This window comes from Somniosus microcephalus, unplaced genomic scaffold, assembly GCF_052327205.1.
Source record: "Somniosus microcephalus isolate GS21.2 unplaced genomic scaffold, FLI_Smic_1.0 unresolved_chr1, whole genome shotgun sequence".
Lineage (NCBI taxonomy): Eukaryota > Metazoa > Chordata > Chondrichthyes > Squaliformes > Somniosidae > Somniosus > Somniosus microcephalus.
In genome coordinates, this window is record NW_028225179.1 from 138,493,144 (window position 1) to 138,503,353 (window position 10,210).

Here is a 10,210-nt window from a genome sequence, read left to right on the forward strand (position 1 = left end):
TATACAGTTCAAGTGTAGGGGCCTACAACCTTTAGTGAAGCAGCTTCATGCATTATGAAAGCCCCTTCCAGTGCAGGTGACCTGGGGCCAATATTTATCCCACAACCAACATCACTAAAAAAAAAGCTGGTCATTATCACATTGCTGTTTGTGGGATCTTGCTGTGTGCAAATTGGCTGCCCTGTTTCCTACATTACAACAGTGACTACTCTTCAACAAAAAGTCCTATTGTTGGTTATAAAGTTTTAGGATGGGGTCTCGAGCAGGGGTCCGCCGCAAATAACCTCCGGGATTTTTTTTTTTTTTAATGCACCTGTCGCCTAAAGGTGGGACCGAGCTGAGCAAACGGGTGGCTCCAGCCGCAACAAGGACCTCTGTTTGTTTCTCTACCCCCCCCCCCCCCTCCCCAAATGATGGCTGCGGCTGAGATCAGGCCCCCGCTCACCGAGAAGGGAGGGAGGCTGGTTGCTAAGTGCAGATACCCCTGCTCGAGCTCTCCTCCGCTCTCCTCTCAGGTCCCCGCTGTGTATATATAGTTGCAGTACATAAGAAATAGGAGCAGGAGTTGGCCATTCAGCCCCTCGAGCCTGCTCTGCCATTAATAAGATCATGGCCTCAACTCCACTTTCCTGCCTGCTCCCCATAGCCCTTGATTTGCCTGTTTTTCAAAAATCTGTCTATCTCCACCTTGAATATATTCACTGACTCAGCCTACACAGCTTTCTGGGGAAGAGAATTCCAAAGATTCATGACGCTCTGAGAAGAAATTTCTCCTCATCTCTGTTTTAAATGGGCGACCCCTTATTCCTGAAATTATGCCCCCTAGTTCTAGATACCCCCACTAGGGGAAACATCCTCTCAGCATCCACCCTGTCAATCCCCCTCAGAATCTTGTATGTTTCAATAAGATCACCTCTCGTTCTTCCTTTCCTCATAAGACAACTCAGGAATCAACCTCGTGAACCTTCTCTGAACTGCCTCCAATGCAAGAACTAAGGAGACCAAAATTGTACGCAGTATTCAAGGTGTGGTCTCACCAACATCCTGTACAGTTGCAGCAAGACTTGCCTGCTATTATACTCTTACGCCCCTAGCAATAAAGGCTCACATTTCATTTGCCTTCCTAATTACTTGCTGTACCTGCATGCTAACACCCAGATCCCTCTGTACCGCAGCATTCTGTAGTCTCTATTTAAATATAATGGAGCAAACTAGCAGAGTGCCGCTGGAACCACCCGCATGCCCAACCGATTCGACCTCTAGACTTGCGACCAAAAGCGTCCTGACTGCACCTTTAACCTTGCACCACATCGGAAACTCCCGGTTAGCCGACGGATGTTAGCAAGAGCGTCAACTCACTGTCTTATCGTTACAAGGGTGCTGACTACCCTCTGGTGCCGGACCTCATTCATTCTACACCTGCGAGCCTATAGCTCGAGTGCTAGCTGTCTTGCTCTACTGAGCAGGGTGTCACAGGCGGACCTGATTGTTTACTCCCAGTGTTAGCCTCCAGCCAGGATTTCAACCTTCCTGGATTGTCCTGGAGTTGCCAGGAATAAAACACCATTCTGGCCACTGCTGCCAGCAATTTGGAAAAAAAATCAGATGGGACTTTATAAAAACTGTTTTCATTGTACACTATTTTATTATAAAAATATTGGAATGAGGGGGGAGGAGAAGGCTGTTTGACTGTCAAGCAGAGAACTGGGACTGGCAGATGTGCCAGGAACAGTCGGTGAGGGAGTCGGGGGTTGTGTGGTGAAAGAGGGAGACGGGAGGTCAGGTGATTGGGGCTCATTTGGAGGGAAAGTGGGATGGGCAGGGGACCAGTATTTTCTGCAGCGCCAGGACAGCAGCAGCAGCAGGTAACATGGTGAGTGGGAGCGGCACTGAGTGCATTTGTAGACAGAAAAAATACTTACATAGAAAAATAGGAGTAGGCCATTCGGCCCATCGAGCCTGCTCCACCATTCCTTCTTAGGCAGTCCCTCGGAACCGAGGATGACTTGCTTCCACATTAAAAATTAGTTCTCAGGTGACTGATGAGTCCAATGCGGGACCTACAGTCTCTGTCACAGGTGGGGCAGATGGTGGTTGAAGGGGTGGGTGGGTGCGGTGCTTGGGTTGACTTGCGCTGCCTGTGCTTGGCTTCCGCTTGCTCCCAGCGAAGAGACTCGAGGTGTTGGGCGCCTTCCCGGATGCTTCTCCTCCACTTTGTGCGGTCTTGGGCCAGGGATTCCCAGGTGTCGGTGGGGATGTTGCATTTTTTCAAGGAGGCTTTGAGGGTGTCCTTGAAGCGTTTCCTCTGCCCACCTGGGGCTCTCTTGCCGTGCCGGAGCTCCGAGTAGAGCGCTTGTTTAGGGAGTCTCATATCGGGCATGCGGACAATGTGACCTGTCCATTGGAGCTGATCGAGTGTGGTCAAAGCTTCGATGCTGGGGATGTTGGCCTGAGTGAGAACACTGATGTTGGTGCGCCTATCTTGCCAATGGATTTGCAGGATCTTGCGGAGGCAGCGTTGGTGGTACCTCTCCAGTGCTTTGAGGTGCCTGCTGTACATGGTCCATGTCTCTGAGGCATACAGCAGGGTGGGTATCACTGCTGCTCTGTAGACCATGAGCTTAGTGCCGGGTTTGAGGTCCTGGACTTCACTCTCTTCCTCAGGCGACTGAAGGCTGCACTGGCACACTGGAGGTGGTGTTGGACTTCGTCATCGACGTCTGCCCTTGTTGACAGTAGGCTCCCGAGGTATGGAAAGTGGTCTACGTTGTCCAAGGCCTTGTTGTGGATTTTGATAATCGGGGGGCAGTACTGTGTGGCGGGGGCAGGTTGGTAGAGGACCTTTGTCTTACGGATGTTTAGTGTAAGGCCTGTGCTTTCATACACTTCGGTGAAGGTGTTGACGATGGTTTGGAGTTCGACCTCCGAGTGAGCGCAGACGCAAGCATCGTCTGCATACTGTAATTCGACGACAAAGGATGGGACGACCTTAGATCTGACTGGAGGCGACGGAGGTTGAACAGTTTCCCGTTTGTTCTGTAAATTAGCTCCACTCCAGTGGGGAGCTTACTGAGGGTGAGATGGAGCATTGCAGCAAGGAAGATCGAGAAGAGCATTGGTGCAATGACACAGCCTTGCTTGATCCTGGTCCTTACGTGAATTTGGTCTGTGGTAGAACCGTTGGTCAGGATCACGGCTGATCCGCCATTCAATATGATCATGGCTGATCCTCTATCTCAATACCATATTCCCGCTCTCTCCCCATACCCCTTGATGCCTTTTGTGTCTAGAAATCTATCTATCTCCTTCTTAAATATATTCAGTGACTTGGCCTCCACTGCCTTCTGTGGTAGAGAATTCCACAGGTTCACCACCCTCTGAGTGAAGAAATTTCTCTTCATCTCTGTCCTAAATGTCCTACCCCATATCCTGAGACTGTGACCCCTCATTCTAGACCCCCCAGCCAGGGGAAACATCCTTCCTGCATCTAGTCTGTCTAGCCCTGTTAGAATTTTATAAGTTTCAATGAGATCCCCTCTCATTCTTCTAAACTCTAGTGAATACAGGCCTAGTTGGGGGGTCTGTGGAATTTTTATTAAAACGGGAGGTAGGGGGGGTGCCTCGAGCAAAAAGGTTGAGAACCCCTGCTTTAGGATGTCATGAAAGGCACTGTAGAAATGCAAGTCTTTGCTAAGACGACCAGTTGGAAGTTCGAGTGCCAGCTTCCCGAGATTTTCCATCTTTTTTTGGACAGAAGGTCGTGAGTATTGCGTGCCCAGATTTTCCGTTAAGCGCTCCTGGCCAAAGCTTCCCTCCGGCACCATTAACTAGAGGCATAAGACAGGGGGATATTGAGTGTGCTGAAAAGGGTGGCTATTGGGCGTGAAGCTGGGGAGGCGGTCATAACCCAGTCCAATAAAAATTTGGAGGGGGGTTCCATGCCTGATGTGTTGGTGAGACCACACCTGGAGTACTGTGTACAGTTTTGGTCTCCTTATTTAAGGAAGGGTATACTTGCATTGGAGGCAGTTCAGAGAAGGTTCACTAAGTTGATTCCGGAGATGAAAGGGTTGTCTTATGAAAAAATGTTGAGCAGGTTGGGCCTATATGCCTTTTCCTTTTTTTCCTCTACCACATGGCAGCTATCCTTCATTCTGCCAGCGCATTTCACACTTCATCTAGAGCCATCCTTTGTCTCTTTACCTGTCCCATTACCACCTCGTCTCGCCTTGAATATCTCTTAATGTCTCTTCACCTCACAGACCTTCCCTTTTGTTCTTTCATCCCCTCCCCCACACTTGCTTTTCAATCTGTTTCATTTCCTACTTTTTTCTCAGTTCTGAAGAAGGGTTTCGACCTGAAACGTTAACTCTGTTTCTCTCTCCACTGATGTTGCCTGGCCTGCTGAGTTTTTCCAGCGTTTTCTGTTGTTATTTGGGTCTATACTCTTTGGAGTTTAGAAGAATGAGAGGTGATCTTATTGAAACATATAAGATTCTGAAGGGGCTTGACAGGGTAGATGCAGAGAGGATGTTTCCCCTCGTGGGGGAATCTAGAACTAGGGGGCATAGTTTCAGAATAAGGGGAAACCCTTTTAAATTGGAAATGAGGAATTTCTTCTCAGAGGGTCGTGAATCTTTGGAATTCTCTTCCCCAGAGTGCTGTGGAGGCGGAGTCACTGAATATATTTAAGGTGGAGATAGACAGATTTTTGAACGATAAGGGAGTCAAGGGTTATGGGGAGTGGGCAGGGAAGTGGAGTTGAGGCCAAGATCAGATCAGCCATGATCTTATTGAATGGCGGAGCAGGCTCGAGGGGCCGAATGATCTCCTCCTGCTCCTACGTCTTATGTTCTTATGTTGCCCCACCCTCCGGTGGTTGCACCTATTCCACGCCCTGAAGCTAGTTGGTTTTAACCAGTATCGGAACAGTGACTTGCCAGTAGATGACCAGTCTTGATGAAGTCCAAAATCAAGACCGGGAGAGGGGATAGGATGATTGAAAGCGTGAAAAAAATAAACCAAAGGAAATGAAAAGAAAGACTTGCATTTCTATAGCGCCTATCCAGTATGATTTGGACAGGTTGGGTGATTGGGCAGATGCATGGCAGATGCAGTATAATGTGGATAAATGCGAGGTTATCCACTTTGGTGGCAAAAACAGGAAGGCAGATTATTATCTGAACGGCAATAGATTGGGAAAAGGGGAAGTGCAACGAGACCTGGGTGTCCTTGTGCACCAGTCGCTGAAGGTAAGCATGCAGGTGCAGCAGGCAGTTAAGAAGGCAAATGATATGTTGGCCTTCATAGCGAGAGGATTCGAGTACAGGAGCAAGGATGTCTTGCTGCAGTTGTAGAGGGCCTTGGTGAGACCACACCTTGAGTGTTGTGTGCAGTTTTGGTCGCCTTATCTGAGGAAGAATGTTCTTGCCATGGAGGGAGTGCAGCGAAGATTCACCAGACTGATACCGGGGATGGCAGGAATGACGTATGAGGAGAGATTGGGTCGATTGGGCTTATATTTGCTAGAGTTTAGAAGAATGAGAGGGGATCTCATTGAAACTTATAAAATTCTATCAGGACTAGACAGACTAGATGCGGGAAGGATGTTCCCGATGGCGGGGGAGTCCAGAACCAGGGGGTCACAGTCTAAGGATAAGGGGTAAACCATTTAGGACAGAAATGAGGAGGAATTTCTTCACCCAGAGAGTGGTGAACTTGTGGAATTCTCTACCACAGAAGGCAGTTGAGGCCAACTTATTAAATATATTCAAGAAGGAGTTAGATATATTTCTTAAGGCTAAAGGGATCAAGGGATATGGGGAGAAAACAGGGACAGGGTACTGAATTTGGATGATCAGCCATGATCTCATTAAATGGCGGAGCAGGGTCGAGGGGCTGAATGGCATATTCCTGCTCCTATCTTCTATGTTTCTATGTTTCACGATCACCAGACGCCCCAAAGCGCTTTACAGCCAATGAAGTACTTTTTGAAGTGTAGTCACTGTTGTAATCTAGGAAATGACCTGGATTTTTATGTGAAGCACAGTTAAATCCTGATGCGGGTCACATTTAAAACAAAAAGATTCACCCCCCCCACCCCCCAATTACAAATTTCTGAGACTGATAGGTTTTTGTCAGGCAGGGGTATTACGGGTTATGGAGCCAAGGCAGGTAGCTGGAGTTAGGTCACACAGATCAGCCACGATCTCATCGAATGGTGGAACAGGCTCGAGGGGCTGAATGGCCTCCTCCTGTTGCTCATATTCTCCGTTGAGTGAATAATGCAGCCATTTTTAAGGGCTGGGAGGAGGGGGAAACACTCAAAAAGTTTGTCCATTCTGGGTAGTGTTGCCAACCTCTTCAGGATTGCCCTGGAGCCTCCAGGAATGCAATGACTGATCTCCATGGACGCAGCTACGAGCAACACCCCGGGAGAGAAAAATCAGAGGGGCATTGAAAAAATTGAGTTTTTAAACATTTTGTTTGAACTCTTTTGTTTGCTTGGCTTGACTATTCCAACGCACTCCTGCTGGCCTCCCACATTCTACCCTACGTAAACTTGAGGTCACCCAAAACTCGGCTGCCCGTGTCCTAACTCGCACCAAGTCCCGTTCGCCCATCTCCCCTGTGCTCGCTGACCTACATTGGCTGCTGGTTAAGCAGCGCCTCGATTTCAAAATTCTCATTCTTGTTTTCAAATCCCTCCACGGCCTCGCCCCTCCCTATCGCTGTAATCTCCTCCAGCCCCACAACCCCCTGAGATATCTGCGCTCCTCTAATTCTGCCCTCTTGAGCATCCCTGATAATAATCGCTCAACCTTTGGTGGCCGTGCCTTCTGTTGCCTAGGCCCTAAGCCCTGGATTTCTCTCGCTAAACCTCACCACCTCTCTACCTCTCTTTCCTCCTTTAAGACGCTCCTTAAAACCTACCTCTTTGACCAAGCTTTTGGTCACCTGCCCTAATTTCTCCTTATGTGGCTCAGTGTCAAATTTTTTGTCTTACAATACTCCTGTGCAGCGCCTTGGGACATTTTACTTTACTACGTTAAAGGCGCTATATAAATACAAGTTGTCGTTGTTGTTGCTAGTTATAAAAAAATAACTGACACGGGCAAAATGGCTGTTTGACTGACAGTCAAGAATCATTCAATCACAGTCATAGAGTCATATTATACAGCACAGAATGAGGCCCTTCGGCCCATCGTGTCTGCGCTGGCCATCAAGCCCTGTCTATTCCAAATCCCATTTTCCAGTACTTGGTCTGTAGCCTGGTATGCTATGGCGTTTCAAGAGCTCATCTAAATGCTTCTTGAATGTTGTGAGGGTTCCTGCCTCTACCACCCTTTCAAGCAGTGAGTTCCAGATTTCAACCACACTCTGGGTGAAAAAGTTTCTCCTCAAATCCCCTCTAAACCTCCTGCCCCTTACCTTGAAACTATGCCCCCTGGTTATTGACCCCTCTACTAAGGGGAAAAGTTCCTTTCTATCTACCTTATCTATGTCCCTCATAATTTTGTACACCTCAATCAAGTCCCCCCTCAGCCTTCTCTGCTCCAAGGAAAACAACCCCAGCCTGTCCAGTCTCTCTTCATAGCTGAAGTGCTCCTGCCCAGGTAACATCCTTGTGAATCTCCTCTGCACCCTCTCCAATGCAGTCACATCCTTCCGATAGTGTGGCGACCAGAACTGCACACAGTATTCCAATCAGATCAGGAGGAGTCAATTTGCTTTCCGGTTGACTTATGCGTCACGCAACCAATAGCGGGAGTGCGGGGGGGTGGGGGTGCTGTTGGGGCGGTTGGAGGCAGGAGGCTCATGTGATGAGACCTCCAGGGGTACGTCCACCCAGAGTTGGCAACCCCCCTCATTCTGGGGGTAAAGCCGCTGGTGCCAGATGCTAGACATTTTAAAAAATATTTTTCTCTGCGGTGGGCTTTATTTTTTGAACCCATTGGCCCTTTTGAAAACAGGACTTTTTAAAACTGGCCAATTGTGGGGCAGCTTACTGTCCGGTCAAAAACGGGACAAGTGAAGACCAACAGGCCTTTCATCAGCTTTGTTCGTCATTATTTCCCTTAAATTATTTAACAAGACAAAAAAATAAACCCACTTGTCAGAATTTCTCCAATAGGGGCCTCAGCTCTTCCTGGCAGGGGGTGGGGGTGGGGGAGGGGTTGGGGGCCCCTCTGCTGCAATTGGGACCTGATTCCTGTTGTATCCGTGTGTTAATGGAGACACGGAATGCAGGAGTTGGTTTAACAGGTGTTTACTGAACAAAGTCTGGAGGTGAACTAAAAGATACAAGATGCTATACAGGCTTATATACCCGAGTGGTCACTACCGGTATTACAGTACACAGGGGCTCTTAAAGGTACATACACTACAATTCCTCCCCTTTTAGATAATTAGTACATAACATTTTAAGTAATCATTAATTAACATGTTTACAAGAACAATAATCTACACATTTGCTGCAGTTAATCAATTATAAGTCAGTCTCTCTGGAGGCTTCCTGACTCGGTCCGGATAACGCCTCGGTGGTGTAGTAGTTTTCGGTGATGTAGTAGGTTCTTTTGGCAAGGTCGATTCGGCTTGAATGCCAGTGTCGGGTTCATCTGGTTCCAGTATCACCAGATCGGAGGTAGATACTATGGGTATCTCTGCTTCATCATTAGGCGTATAGAGTTGTGGTGTAGGTTGTCCCTTTTCAGATGACTCTATGATCTGGTCAGCATGGCGCCTTATTATGCTTTCACCAATGTCCACGGTATACATCAGCGGTCCTAGTCGTGTGCAAGTAGTTTCAGGCTGCCATTTCTCGGTACGGTAGTCCCAGGCCAAAACTTGTTGACCTATCTGGAAGGTTCTAGTTGGCCTTTCATTCATGCCTTGAAATTGCCGGTTCTCTACGTCCCTTCTGATGTTTGGCTTGATCAAATCCAGCCGGCATCTTAGTCTTCTATTGAAAAACATCATGGCGGGAGTTTGGTTTGTAACCACATGTGTTGCATTCCTGTATGCAAACAAGAAGTTATCTACCTTATGTTGTAGATTTATGTCTTCATTACCCATGGCCTTTATGGCCTTCTTGAAGGTCTGGACAAACCTTTCAGCTAATCCATTGGTGGCGGGATGGTATGGGGCGGACGTGTAGTGCTTAACCCCATTGTTTTTTAAGAACTTCCTGAATTCTTCGGACACAAATTGCGGTCCATTATCAGAACAGATCTGTTCAGGCAGCCCATTCCTGGCAAATATGGTCCTTAATACTGTGATGGTTTTTTCCGTGGTGGTGGAGGACATCTTTATTACCTCCGGCCACTTGGAGTGTGCATCAACCGCGATTAAGAACATTGAGTCCATAAATGGACTAGCAAAGTCGATATGTACCCTTTGCCATGGAGATGAGGGCCACTCCCATGGATGTAGAGGGGCTTGTGGTGGGGCGTTTTGGACCTTCTGGCATCCTAGACAGCTCTTGGTCATTTCTTCGATGTCTCCATCGATACCTGGCCACCACACAAACGCTCTGGCTAGGTTCTTCATTTTCACTCCACCCAGATGCCCCTCATGAAGCTCCTTTAGCACTTTATCCTGGAGTTTGGGTGGAATCACCACTCTGGATCCACACATCAAGGTTCCTCGGCACACTGACAGCTGTTCTCTTCTTTGCGAGAATGCTGGCAACAGTGGTTCGCCATGTGCTGGCCATCCCTTCACCGTTAAATCGTAGACTCGTGAGAGAGTCGGGTCATTTCTCGTTTCCTTTTCAATGGTAGAATTTGTTACTGGTAGACATTCTACTATGGTTGAGTGGAACATCTCCACTGGGTCCACTGTAGGTGCCTCTTCTACCGTTGGCAATGGTAGGCGCGATAAACCGTCAGCATTCCCATGCTGTTTTGATCCTTTGTATTCTATGTCATATTGGTGTGCCCCTAGGAAAAGGGACCACCTCTGTAGCCTTTGCGCTGTCATAATGGGAACGCCCTTTTTAGGGTTGAATATGGAGACGAGGGGTTGATGGTCAGTCAACAAGGTAAATTTTTGTCCGTGTAGGTAATGGTTGAATTTCTTCACTCCCCACACCAGGCTGAGTGCTTCCCTGTCAATCTGGGCATAGTTACGCTCAGCTGAGTTCAATGAGCGTGACGCAAAAGCTATCGGCCGCTCCGAGCCATCAGGGAATCTATGCGATAATACCGCT